We start from the raw sequence: 12015 nt of genomic DNA, 5'->3' as shown, positions 1-12015 counted from the left end.
GCTTTGGGTATCATAATTTATTACACATGTTCAGTACAATCACGTATAGCGTATACACATTTCACGGACAAAAAAAGTAATCTTAAATGTAACACGTAGTTTGCTATAAGAGGGCTCAGTCTAGACTGTTTTTCTGCAATTTGGTAGAGTTTTTTGAATATAATAATTTATTTTTTTGTTTTGTGGAAAGCATGATTTTTGTATTTTTTTTATCTTTATTTGCAAAGTGATTAGTAAGTCTTTTAACAAAATCAGGAAAGAAGGAAATTCTGCGGCTGGAAGAAAAAACACTGAATGTCACATGTTTTCACTTTCGAGATGTTTGTCCTTTAAAGTTCTGGCCACCAATTCCTTTCTTGGTTTTCCATTTATTGAGCTTATCGTATTTGCACAAAATGAAATTTCTTGAAATTGTAACATGTTGCGGTATTCTCTACAGTCACTGAATTATGCCGCGAGATCTAGGACGCTCGGAGCGTGGGCTGAGTCGAATGGTGCCGGCCCTGAGCAACGGCGAGTGCGCGTAGGGTTTGTGCGTCGTGCCGAGCCGTGAGTCTGGGGAGTGGGGAATGCCTCGTTTCTGGCTGAGGAAGCGATCTGCCGAGAACGAGGATCACTGTCGCGTAGACCGTAGCGTTGGGTATTTGGAAGAAATAAGTGTAACTGTGACAATTCGAGCCGAGATTAATTCATACGAAATGAAGGAAGATAGCCGCTAAAGACCATAGGGCAGCAGGCGAAATAATAAAGGACAGTGCTGGCAACAACTGGCAGCGACCGTTCCAAAGATATGGCAAGACTAGTGACCGGCCAGAAGCCGCATTCGTAACTGGGAATGTCTGATCAGTTTTTCGGTAAGTCTCATTATCAGTACGAATTTCTTCATTTACATTTCAATGGCTCGGACACCTTCTCTCGGATGGGCTAATTATTCGCCAGTGCAAATTATTACACGCCACGTGCGTTACGCATATGGCGTCTCGAGAAAGCTTGCGAAACTGGAAGCACGTGTCTTCCACGTGGGCAATCGGTTCTTGCGGATATATGGCGTCGCGGCCATATTTATTTATATTAATATTCGGACAACTTTTAAAACGCCATAACTTGCTTAGAACTGGACTGAACAACTTGAATTTTGTTATTGCTTAGAATGATTAAAGAAAATAATATATGACGAAATATATATAACGATGATTTAAGAAATGCATTTCGTAGATCTCGGTAATTTATATGCATGTTGAAAATTTCAGCGGAATCGGTTGACTTTGGTATAAGCGGTAAACAATTAAAGATCGCAAAAATCGCAGTTTTGTCCTGATTTTTAATATTTCTGTCCAATAATTGTGAGAAAGTTGCTGTTTTAAAATTTGTTTAATGCTCGTAACTATGACCTTGCGTTAACTGATTTCGATGAAATTTTCGGCATGCGTGTAACTTATCGAGATCTACAATTCCTAATATATTTTCTTTGCAATATGTAAGCTTATTTTCTAATAAAATGTCGCTTTATGGGCATGTCTTGTATTTATTTCTTTATTTCTAGATATCTGAAACTGTTTCTTAAGTTGTTTAATGTAAGTATTGTATAACATACTGTATAGCGTACCTGATTATACATTCACTTCAGATTGATCCTCTATAACTTGAGATATTATTTTATTGTCGTTAAGAATATGAAATCCTTTATCATTTCCATCATTTTTAATCACATTTTCTACATCGCACTCTACGCAGTGCGAAATGCACCTTGAGACATTATACATATAACTTTGTGATTACGGTTTGTTCGCTATCTGATCTTTCATGCAAAGATGAATTACTTTCACCCACTTTTAGAGGTTGTTATTCATTTTTATTCCTGTATTCGTGTTTGCTGCATCATCTTCTTTGCATTTTAATATGTTATCTTTATAATTTTTTTATGATATATACAGTAAATCTACCAATGTTATATTTACGAGACAAGAGATTAATTGTTTCTGAAGCGTCTATTAATTTCAAATTTTTCTTCAATACAAAGCACCACTCTTTTTCTCTTTTCGTTTGATTTGTGTGAAGACGTAATGAGAATATAGTTTCTGGACGAATCACATAGATACAAGTAACTGAATTAAATCGTTACTTATCTTACATTCTATGCAGGAAGACTATGCTAGAATTTCTAACTAAGAAACAAAAACAGTGTGTTGTATAATGGGTATGTCGCGTAGACTGGAGTTGGATAAGAGGAGCATCGTTCCTGACATCCAATTGTTGGTAACGGGTTACTATGTTGGATAAACACAGTCCAGATAAACGGTGTTTTACTAGTTCTTGTACTAGTTGTTCTGTCATTAGTATTTATTTAAGATTGATGTCGTTTTTAAATCTCTATTTTATACGATTTTAAGATTTGTTTATAGTATGTATTTTTTTTTGTTGCAACTTGAATGTCCGAATTATATATAATATATATTATATATTATCAAATATTTCAAGATTTAATGAAAAGTATTTGTTTAATATAATGTTTTACAAGTAGTGTATAAACAAGGATTCGGACCTGGACAAACTAATCTAAATTGGAATCGAAATTGCGTAGGAACCGTATTTTATTAGGCTTCCCTCAATTTATTTTCTTTATTACATCACCGCCCAATGCTTCATCCTGTAGCAAATGATAAAATGTCATGGTTAATAGTAAATCAAAGACCTATGCATATAAACTGTGAATCGTTTAATAGAGTTCGATGATGTACCTGCGCTGTTGTCTGTTTTTGAGTTGAAGTAAATTACCTCTCAGATGTTATACCAACAGAACTTTTATGATTTTCATTATTTTTATCGGTTTCTTTGCTTTTGTTACATGCTCCACTGCCATTAGCTTTATCTGTTTTTTCCGCTTCTTCTTCATCGTTACTACTACTGACAATAACTATTATCTCGTCATTATTGAAGGGTTTTACCGGTCTATTAGCAAATAATGTTTGCATCTATAAAATAGCATGCGATTATCCAATCTGTCAAATCTGATAGTATATTATCATTTTTAAATGAGTTTGTTTGCAAGTATACATATACTTCTGTCTTTTCTTTTTGTGCTTCCTCCTTTCTCTTATCACAATAATTTTTAATTTCTTTCCTGATATTTCCAATATCTGCAGTTGTTTCAGTAGTTTCCAAACATAGCACAAGTTCTTTTATTTCACGACTATATGTAAAGAATTAATTGTAACAATACAATCGAGCTTATAATGGCAAATCAATATTTTGAAATATTACATTGTATATGCTTGACCTCTGTAGGTTATTAAAAGCGTTAGTGTTATTTTTGTTAACAAATTTACCTAATGCTTTATTTAGATCATTCACTGTTAGTATTGTTCATAGGTTTTTATTTTCAACCAAACTGGTGTCCTTTTAGTTTTGCTTGTATGTGGTTTCCACAAAACCTTAATTCTCCTAGTTAAAAAACCAAACACAAATTTTACCTTCGAGCACCTTGTAGAATATCGCAATTTTTGTTTACCTCAGTATAGCTCATAATGTCAGTCGTATCCTGGAGTACTTACCGGAACTTCTTGTTTTACAGAATACAATTAATTCGTGAGAATTAGCAACTTTATCACAATATTTCTGTGCCAATCTAAAATACACATATTACTTGTATTCGTTAATATACTAATAGAATCTTACCTGGTCGAATCGAACCGTTCTTTATCTTTCAAGTAAATTACTTTCAATCGAATATACGGCAAGACCGGTTGCTTCGGATGATTTGACAATTGTTCCGCGGTACTAGGAATCAATTCATTTTCTATGCGTCGGTCGACGATATTAAAAACTGATTCTGATAGCAATCTATCATTGTTACTTTTTATATTTGTATCATTAAGGACCAGAGTGTCAAACACAAATGGTCTAACGGTTTTTAATTTCAATTTCTTCAACTTAAACTTATTACCGTTTACGCTAAGTATGACAATGTGTTTGGCCTTTGATTCGCCTTCGCATAAAGAAATCGCAATCTGTAAGTGCGTTTCTTAAGCAGTAGTTTCTTATTTTTCATGCATCATAATTAATAAATAAATCTAAAAATATACCTGTTTGAGAAATGTAGTATTGTCTTTTAGAGTTAAACACGTGTGTGATACAACATTCCTATTCCCCTCCCCACACGACAAAGTCAACAAAAGAGGGAAGGTGGGCTTCCGAAGTATATCCACGTTTAAGACATGGTGCACGTTTTTTATGTAAAACAAACAAATTAAAGCATTTCACCTATGAATGAAAATCATTTGCAATAAAAAAAAATGGAAAGACCTCTCAATACATATATGGATCTCATAAGTTCACCTTAAAATCGTTCAACATCCGTATTAATTTATCATCGTTCATGCAGCTTAAACCAAAAATTGCAACATGGGTATTACCCATTTTTATCATCAGTGGAGGAATGATCATTTTAGGGGTGGCTGTCCATTTTCCAAAATAATTTATGAAACCAGACACAGACAACAAGTCCATTTGGCCCATTTATTCCACAACCTATAATTTTGATTATAATTACTAATGGCTGAATCAATGTTGAAAAATCACTGTACTTAAACTATTGATATTATATTTCTTACTTGGATGGTCGTTTTTCCCGTGAATGGAAAATATTAGCATGTCAATATTAAAATTTGGATCCTAAAAATTTACAGTTTTAAAGGTACAGTGTGGGAATGTTAATTCTGGCTCGCTCAAAAATTGGATGTTAATTGCTCTGATGAAAAAACAATCATTAATATTTGTCGTACTTCAAATACCATCTTATATTGATATTATCATATCTTGCTAACCTGGGACCCATACAGTATTTATTTAACAATTCCATACATTTTAATTCATCAGAAGTTGTTGGTTTCGCATCGTGAAATAAATCTCCACAATGAAATATAAGGTCTACATTTTTTTCCTTGCTACATTGAAGTATTTCTTCAAAAGTATTAATGCTCTCATCCGATGACTCTCCTGCTTGTATAAATTAATTATTTGCAGTATATATGTGCGTGTGTTGCTGTCAATGGTCATGATGCTACCACTGAGTAACCACATCAATGGCCTTGCCATTTTTTAATTACTGTAATGTCTCCAGTTACATTTCGAAATATGTATTCTTCGATGCATTCTCGGCATCGACTAGCGTTTGATGTTTCCAGGATTACAGAACCATATCCTTCACAATGACAATCTGCCTCACTTCTGTGGTTTCCTGCGATGGTATGCCAGCAGCCTTCAGGAAATAATTCTCTTTCTTCTGCTGCCACTCGAGACCAACATTTTTCACACAATTTGTATTCTTCAGCTTCAAACACGAGTTGCATTTTCCGTATACATTGGCATATTAAGAGATCCTCGTGCACCTCTGGATAATCAGCGGGATTTACTTCATCCTGAAAGTGATTCCAATTTTTAATTTGTGTCGGACGAACTATCGAAGACGAAGGAGTGTTTTAATTTATCCTGATGTTTCGCGATTAGGTGTCCGGTCGCATCTGTTTTTAAAATTGCATTATTTATATCCGACATCTGCTATCTCGTATGGCCCGATGTAACGTGGATCGAATTTACTTGTTTCAGGTTCTTTTTACACATGGACGTATTACTCCACCATAAGTTATGTCGGATTAGCTCACTTATCGTAATTCCCGAAGATTAATTCGTGGGGTGTGAAATTCGTAGCTTCGTGGACGGAGGTATTTATATGAAATCATGGCAAATGGTAAGTAGAGGTCCCATTCTTCATATGACTCGATGTATTGTTTTAGATGTTCTGTTAATACAATATATGGCTCCTTTTTAACGATCCATCTCGGCAACATGTAGCATTAGTTTCCCAAGAAACTAGTGTTTTCATCTATCGAAATGGATTTTGGTGTCTCACGTATTGCAATGAAATGACTCGCGGACGCGTCAGCTATTATCATGGCTTTAATATCTGATAAAGCAACTGCTAACCAATACTTTTTTAAATTGTCTCGCATAGTTAAAATGTAGCGATTTCCATTGATTGTTTTTGGAAGTAGTCCAAATGTGTCGATGGCAAGTTCGTCAAAAGGTTCCAGAGATGTGTCCGTAATAATCACGGGTTGACGGGTTTTGTTCTGATAAGTGAACGAATGAATTCTTGTGAATCTTTTCTCATTTCGGGGCAGTGATATTTTTCTTTTAACCCTTTCGGTACGGAGGACCTGGCCGCGGTTATACATTCGTGGAACGAGGAAGTTTTTCGCAAGAGTGGTTGCACTGTCCGACAGCGTAAACCGCGAAAACATGTTTTGCGGCATTCATAGAAATCTCGAGCGTGATTGACACTAAACTTTTCATTCGGACCGCGACATCGGTGACTGACGCGGAATTTAACGTGTTTGAAAAACATTTCTAAAATGTTTATACTGCTTTGTCGTAACCTAAACCAATCCTCGGCAGAAAACCGATTTCGACGGTATCTTATCTCGCGGATCAGACGAAAGGACAGACAAAACAGGCATGGCGCTTAACGTTCTAAAATCATATCTTTTTCTTTACAGTACATTAATTAATGTAAATGGCATTGATATAAATAATATGGTCCAATATTACAAAATTAAAATAAATAACAAAATTAATAGTGTAACATAATAAATAATAAAACTAATAGTGAAATATAATCAACGACAAAACTAATAGTGTAACTTGGTGTGATAGTTTTCGAAACAAGGGGAAACGCGCAAGCCCGCATTACATTGTTCGCACTGATACTTGGATTCACGTCTGACACCACCAGCCGCACATACAACACATCTTCGTTTTCGATCTTTTTTCCCCGACTGATATATCGAAGGAAAATGTCCCCCTGTGAGCCTTGTGGGATAATTACTTCCTGACTTGCTGCACCGATGATATTCATGATTCTTGTGTTATTTTTCTAATATTTCCTTAATCAACTGAAGGTGAAATTTCGCCATTGGGATTTGTTTTTTTGTGGTGTGCTTATATAGGCAGTATGCGTTTCACGCGCAAATGTCGATCAAGTGGAAAAAGTATTTGCGATACCACTTTAAACTTTTGCGCGAGTTGCATCGATAGTAATTATCACCATATCTGATTTATCGATTGTACCCATTGAAGAGTTATAATCTATTACGCATTTGGGCTTTAGAACAATTTCATTTTTTCTTGACTTCTTAGGTACTTCTGCAAATTCTGCGGTTTGGATAGTGAAAAGCATATAAAATTTCTTTCTATCAAACCATTTCATTGCAAACAGATTTTCAGATGAGCGGAACACTGCCTTTCCTTTTTTCAATTTATCAGTTATTTTAAGCATCTCTTTCCGTCTTCTTTGCACAGTGCCACAAGCGTTCGTACTTTTTTCGTGGGGTAGGTTGAACAATATGGGACTGGAAAACCAGTTATCCAGATAAATATTGTAGTCTTAGTTGCCAACCCAATGGCCTTTGTTTAGAAAAGGTTGCAAAAGCGACATTACAATGTTCCCTGGCTTTCCAATATATTGATATTCGGTAGCTACAGTAGCACTAGCCCCACAATAAATGATTATATCTTGGATATAACCCGTCTTGCAGTCACAAAGTAGGAATGATTTTATGCCAAACCTACTCCTCTTCGAGGGAATATATTGTTTAAACGAGAGACGGCCTTTGTAGAGGAGTAGACTTTCGTCTATACACAACCGCTGGTATGGCTGAAATGCATTGATAAAAAGATGTTCGTAGCATTTCCACTACTTCATTTATTTTGTGTAAACGATCGGCAGTGTGGCCGACTATGTCCGTAAAATGCAACATTTTCAATAATGAAAAGTAGCGATCTCTACTCATAATTTTACTGAAAATATCGCTTCGGAGAAACTTATCTTTAGACCAATTTTCATTTAAGGATAGCTTTTTGGTTCGCGTCATTAATAACGACGCAGCAATAAAACAATATAATTCATCCACTTCCATCACTTCTGAAGCGTTCAAGTGATCTCTTTTGAGCTGTTGACACCGGTAATAGTTTGTTTTTTGCACAATAAATTTAACTAAATCTTTAGAAAAAAGCAGTCTGAAGTAGTCCAAAATTCTCGACGAACGATTTAAATTGTTCCCTACTACTCCCGAATGATGTGGCGTAAAATCATGAATTTTTGGACTAAGCTTCTTTGATGTCCATTTGATGCTAGAAGGAGTATCAATTCGTACTTCAGGCTCTACTGCTTCTTCAGATACCGAGGTGCTAAGTACACGTGCTCGATTGTTCCTCCTTTTGCGAAATGCTAAATTATATTGATTTTCTTCATCAGAATCTCTTTTGGAATCAATGATTTCCTTTATCCATTGTTCTCCTTTCAAGCGTTTTACACTCATCCTGAAGGGAACTAAATGCAAATTGTAAGTTATACATTAAAAAAATTAACGATATAAGCAAACATTCCAATTTGTTTTTCGTGGCTTATCTATATATTATAAAACATATATAATTAAGGCACGCTGTTGACTGTTACTAATTATATATTATAATGGAACGATTAGAACAGCCGGGAATTTTAAACACAGATTAGTAAAGTAATGTGTACTATAGAGAGTAATCATACCCACATAACTTTCCGTTGGTGCTGTTAACGGTGCCCACATAAAGTGCCCACATAACTTTCCGTGAATGCCGCGAATAGGCGGCGGTAGTACTGAAAGGGTTAATTGATTTAAGGTTTCCGTTACACCCTCGTGACCTGCGATTAATCTACTGCGAGCTTCTTCTATTAATTTTCATCGAATTTCATCTACTGGTGTGACAATGTTATCCGTGTTCGTAGGTTGTGGCAAAACTGGGCTAATATCTGGTTCGTCTCCATCAGTTGAACTGCTGTTCTCCTGGGATTTAGATTCGTAATCAGGTATAGACTAAGTTATACTTGGTTCACTGATCTTGGCAAGTGAGATTATTGGTAGATGTAATGGCGTAGATGAGGCTCCTGGGAGATTGTAGATGAGTGGAGTTTGCATCATTGTTTCTTCTAATCTTGGCTTCGCTGTTATCACAGTTTCATCTATTGAATTGCGTTTGCAAAAGATGCTTGGGTCGTCGATTTGGTTATTTCGCTATTTGGACGTTTGGCTCTCATTGAGAGTGTGGGTTGTGGATGACTTAAATGAATTTAACGCTGTCTTAAATTCCCACGTTTTCGACGTTATGTTCGACGTTTTTTTCCTGTGGCAGAATAATTATTCTTGAGCGAATTTAAAGTATGTGGAAGATAAGCTATGAAAAATATGTCAGGAATGTTCTTCGTATGTCACACTTCCAGTGAGCATTTTCTATGACTTTAATCAACTTTCTACTTGACATTATTAAAACCCCAGAATAACTATGAGAAGAAAATAAAATAAAACATTTGTCTACAAACTCCTATTAAAATTTGGACGAAACACGCCTAAGTGTTTCTCCATGTTTTTTATTATGTTGACTTATATGACTAGACATTTTCGGAATAATAGAGAATGTTACTTTTCATCTTTTGTAATACACTGGTTTATATACACTTGGCTAAACCAATTTCACACTAACCGATGATTTTCGAAAAAGGATTTCATAATTTTGGTATTTTAAATAATGTTGTACACATAATAAATCTCATAGGTGTACTTTAAAAGTAGCTGAGAAAATTCTTTTTAATGATAATATAATAATTTAAATCTCTGTAGTTTCGGGAAAATACTCTTTATATTATACTATGTTGTAATGCCACATAGTGTTTGTTTTCATTAGTTTTATTTAATCTGATGTTATTTTTAGTAATAAATATTTAGCGTTATTTATGAAACTTACATTTGTAGGATAGTAATGCATAAATGCCAGCTGAAAACGTGATCATTTTTTTATATCATTATACTCGAGGTAGGAAAGTTAATTCTTAATTCTATCAATTCGTAATGAGACTTAATTCTGTTTGTACTATGCACAGTATTGAACTATAAGAATTATACATATATCTGTTTGAACTGTTCAAACGAACACGGTAACATACAGTGTATTTGTATGTATGATAATAAGTTTGCTCGAAAAAATTTGAACGCAAATTGTTATATTAAGTTTAATGTACAATTCATAACTCCTACTATCGTATAGTTTAAAGCTAACGAGAAGACTTTTGCGACGAACATGCCCGCACTGTTTATAGTCATCTCCTCGTCAAATCTGAATAGTGCATATAGCGGCTTGAGTACGAAGCATGCATAATTAAAGTGTGGATAGTAAAGTATTATTATACTACTTTCATGCTTACTATAGCGAAGACAACCTGCAAAATTGACATCACTTTTTTCATCACTTTTTTAAATCGTGGGTTTAAACATCAATGTAGAGTATTATCAGAATCTGAATCATAATGTTTTATGTGAAATATTATATAATAGAATGAACCATCTACATCTCACAGTTGTATGTATTTACGTAACCGGAGGATGAAGTTTTGGAAATATGTAGTACCCAGGAAGGCTCATAAAGTGCAGAAATAAGTTAAATGTTCGACAATTTCCAAAATTACTAGTTTGTTATTCTTCTCAAATTTCCAAATATGTTGCAAATGTATCTTTTCGTTGGGAAGAATGAATTGGAGGAAGGATTGGAAGGATGAATTGGATAGTGGACTGTATGGTAAAAAACGCTGGTGTAATAACGCTAAATATGTTTTAACCAATAAGATTGGTACAGAGGAGGTTATAGATGATATACAATAGAATGATGAAATGTGATGATGTGTCGTGAAGGTCATGAATGATACGATTAAGCGATCAATTTATGGCTATAAAGCTGTATCGAAATTTGCAAGCGCAATCGATTGTAGCGAAGCTAGGCTGCAAGCGCAAAAGTATTACAAGCGTAATGTGAATTGCGCGCTCAAGAGCAGAGAAGAATTACAAGCGTAACTATATGTATCTACGTAACAGTAGCTGATAACTGAGATGACAAATGAAAACTAACCACGGTCGCGGTGTGAGGGCCTATTTATTTCGTTGTGAATATTGAAGACTAAGCAGAACTGAATGTTCGTTACAGTGTACGATGGCAATGCCCTAACGAACAACGTTGCATGGGAAACGACGGAAAATAAATAATGGTCGCGCTAGAATTCTTATGCATCGATCCAAGTGATACCAGTAAAGAGGAGGTAATCGACTGGCGATTTAAAATTGATCGATTTGATTTTAGACACACGAGACTATTTTCTTCAGCGTACTGGATCTGTATTGGAAACTTTATAGTTGGGTCGGGTTGTTGCTTGATAAATTTCCAATATTCGGAATCAGCAACGGAATCGCCAACATCTAATTTCACCACAAATGAAGAGTTGCATTAAATGGAACATTCAGATTGAGAATACTCCATTTTTTATTACTGCAGAGCTGTGCATTCTTGGTAGTTTGCAGGTCATTTCTTGTACTCTACGCGCCCGAAATAACTAAATGTGTTTCTGTAATGGTTATAATATAATATCTTATGTTATTCATCGAAACCAAATTATTCGAAATGCATTAATGATACTACTGCAGCTTGGTTTCAGTAGTCGAAGACAACTATGGCTGGGCTATTAATTATCTCATATCTTTCGATATTAATTATAGGTAAATATAGCCATTTTCACAAAGCATGGACACAACTATCAACCTCAATTTCCAAAGTATTTCGAAATTTGGTTCCAAAATTTCAAATAGTGTGATATACATAACCAGAAATGTAACCTGCAGTGGATACATTCTCAATAAACCGGCAACAAATATTAATCACATAATGAAAAATACCAAGATTGCACGATTCCTACTAAACATTCAAGTGGAAATATAGAAAGCAGGAATTTGTTTGCTTGAAGATTTACGGCTTTAATCGTCAGCAAAAACCGATTGGATCAATATGGAGATTGAGTGATGCAGTTTTCATGCCAAGATTCACGGCAGTGTTCAGCAGATATCTCGAAGACTGGTTCTTCTGCTTGAGACTTTGTATGGCGCG

The 12015-nt window shown here is 35.0% G+C and overlaps 1 long non-coding RNA gene across 1 annotated transcript; it reads left to right on the top strand.

The window, feature by feature from the left end:
* The first annotated feature begins 570 nt into the window (after positions 1-570).
* LOC143260278 (uncharacterized) lies at positions 571-9521 on the top strand. Its single transcript, XR_013034416.1, has 2 exons — positions 571-854; positions 5605-9521. It is a non-coding gene; the product is annotated as an uncharacterized LOC143260278 (long non-coding RNA).
* Positions 9522-12015: the final 2494 nt, after the last annotated feature.

Source organism: Megalopta genalis, chromosome 11 (assembly GCF_051020955.1).
Source record: "Megalopta genalis isolate 19385.01 chromosome 11, iyMegGena1_principal, whole genome shotgun sequence".
Taxonomy (NCBI): Eukaryota; Metazoa; Arthropoda; class Insecta; order Hymenoptera; family Halictidae; genus Megalopta; species Megalopta genalis.
This window is presented reverse-complemented; position numbering and strand designations above follow the sequence as displayed.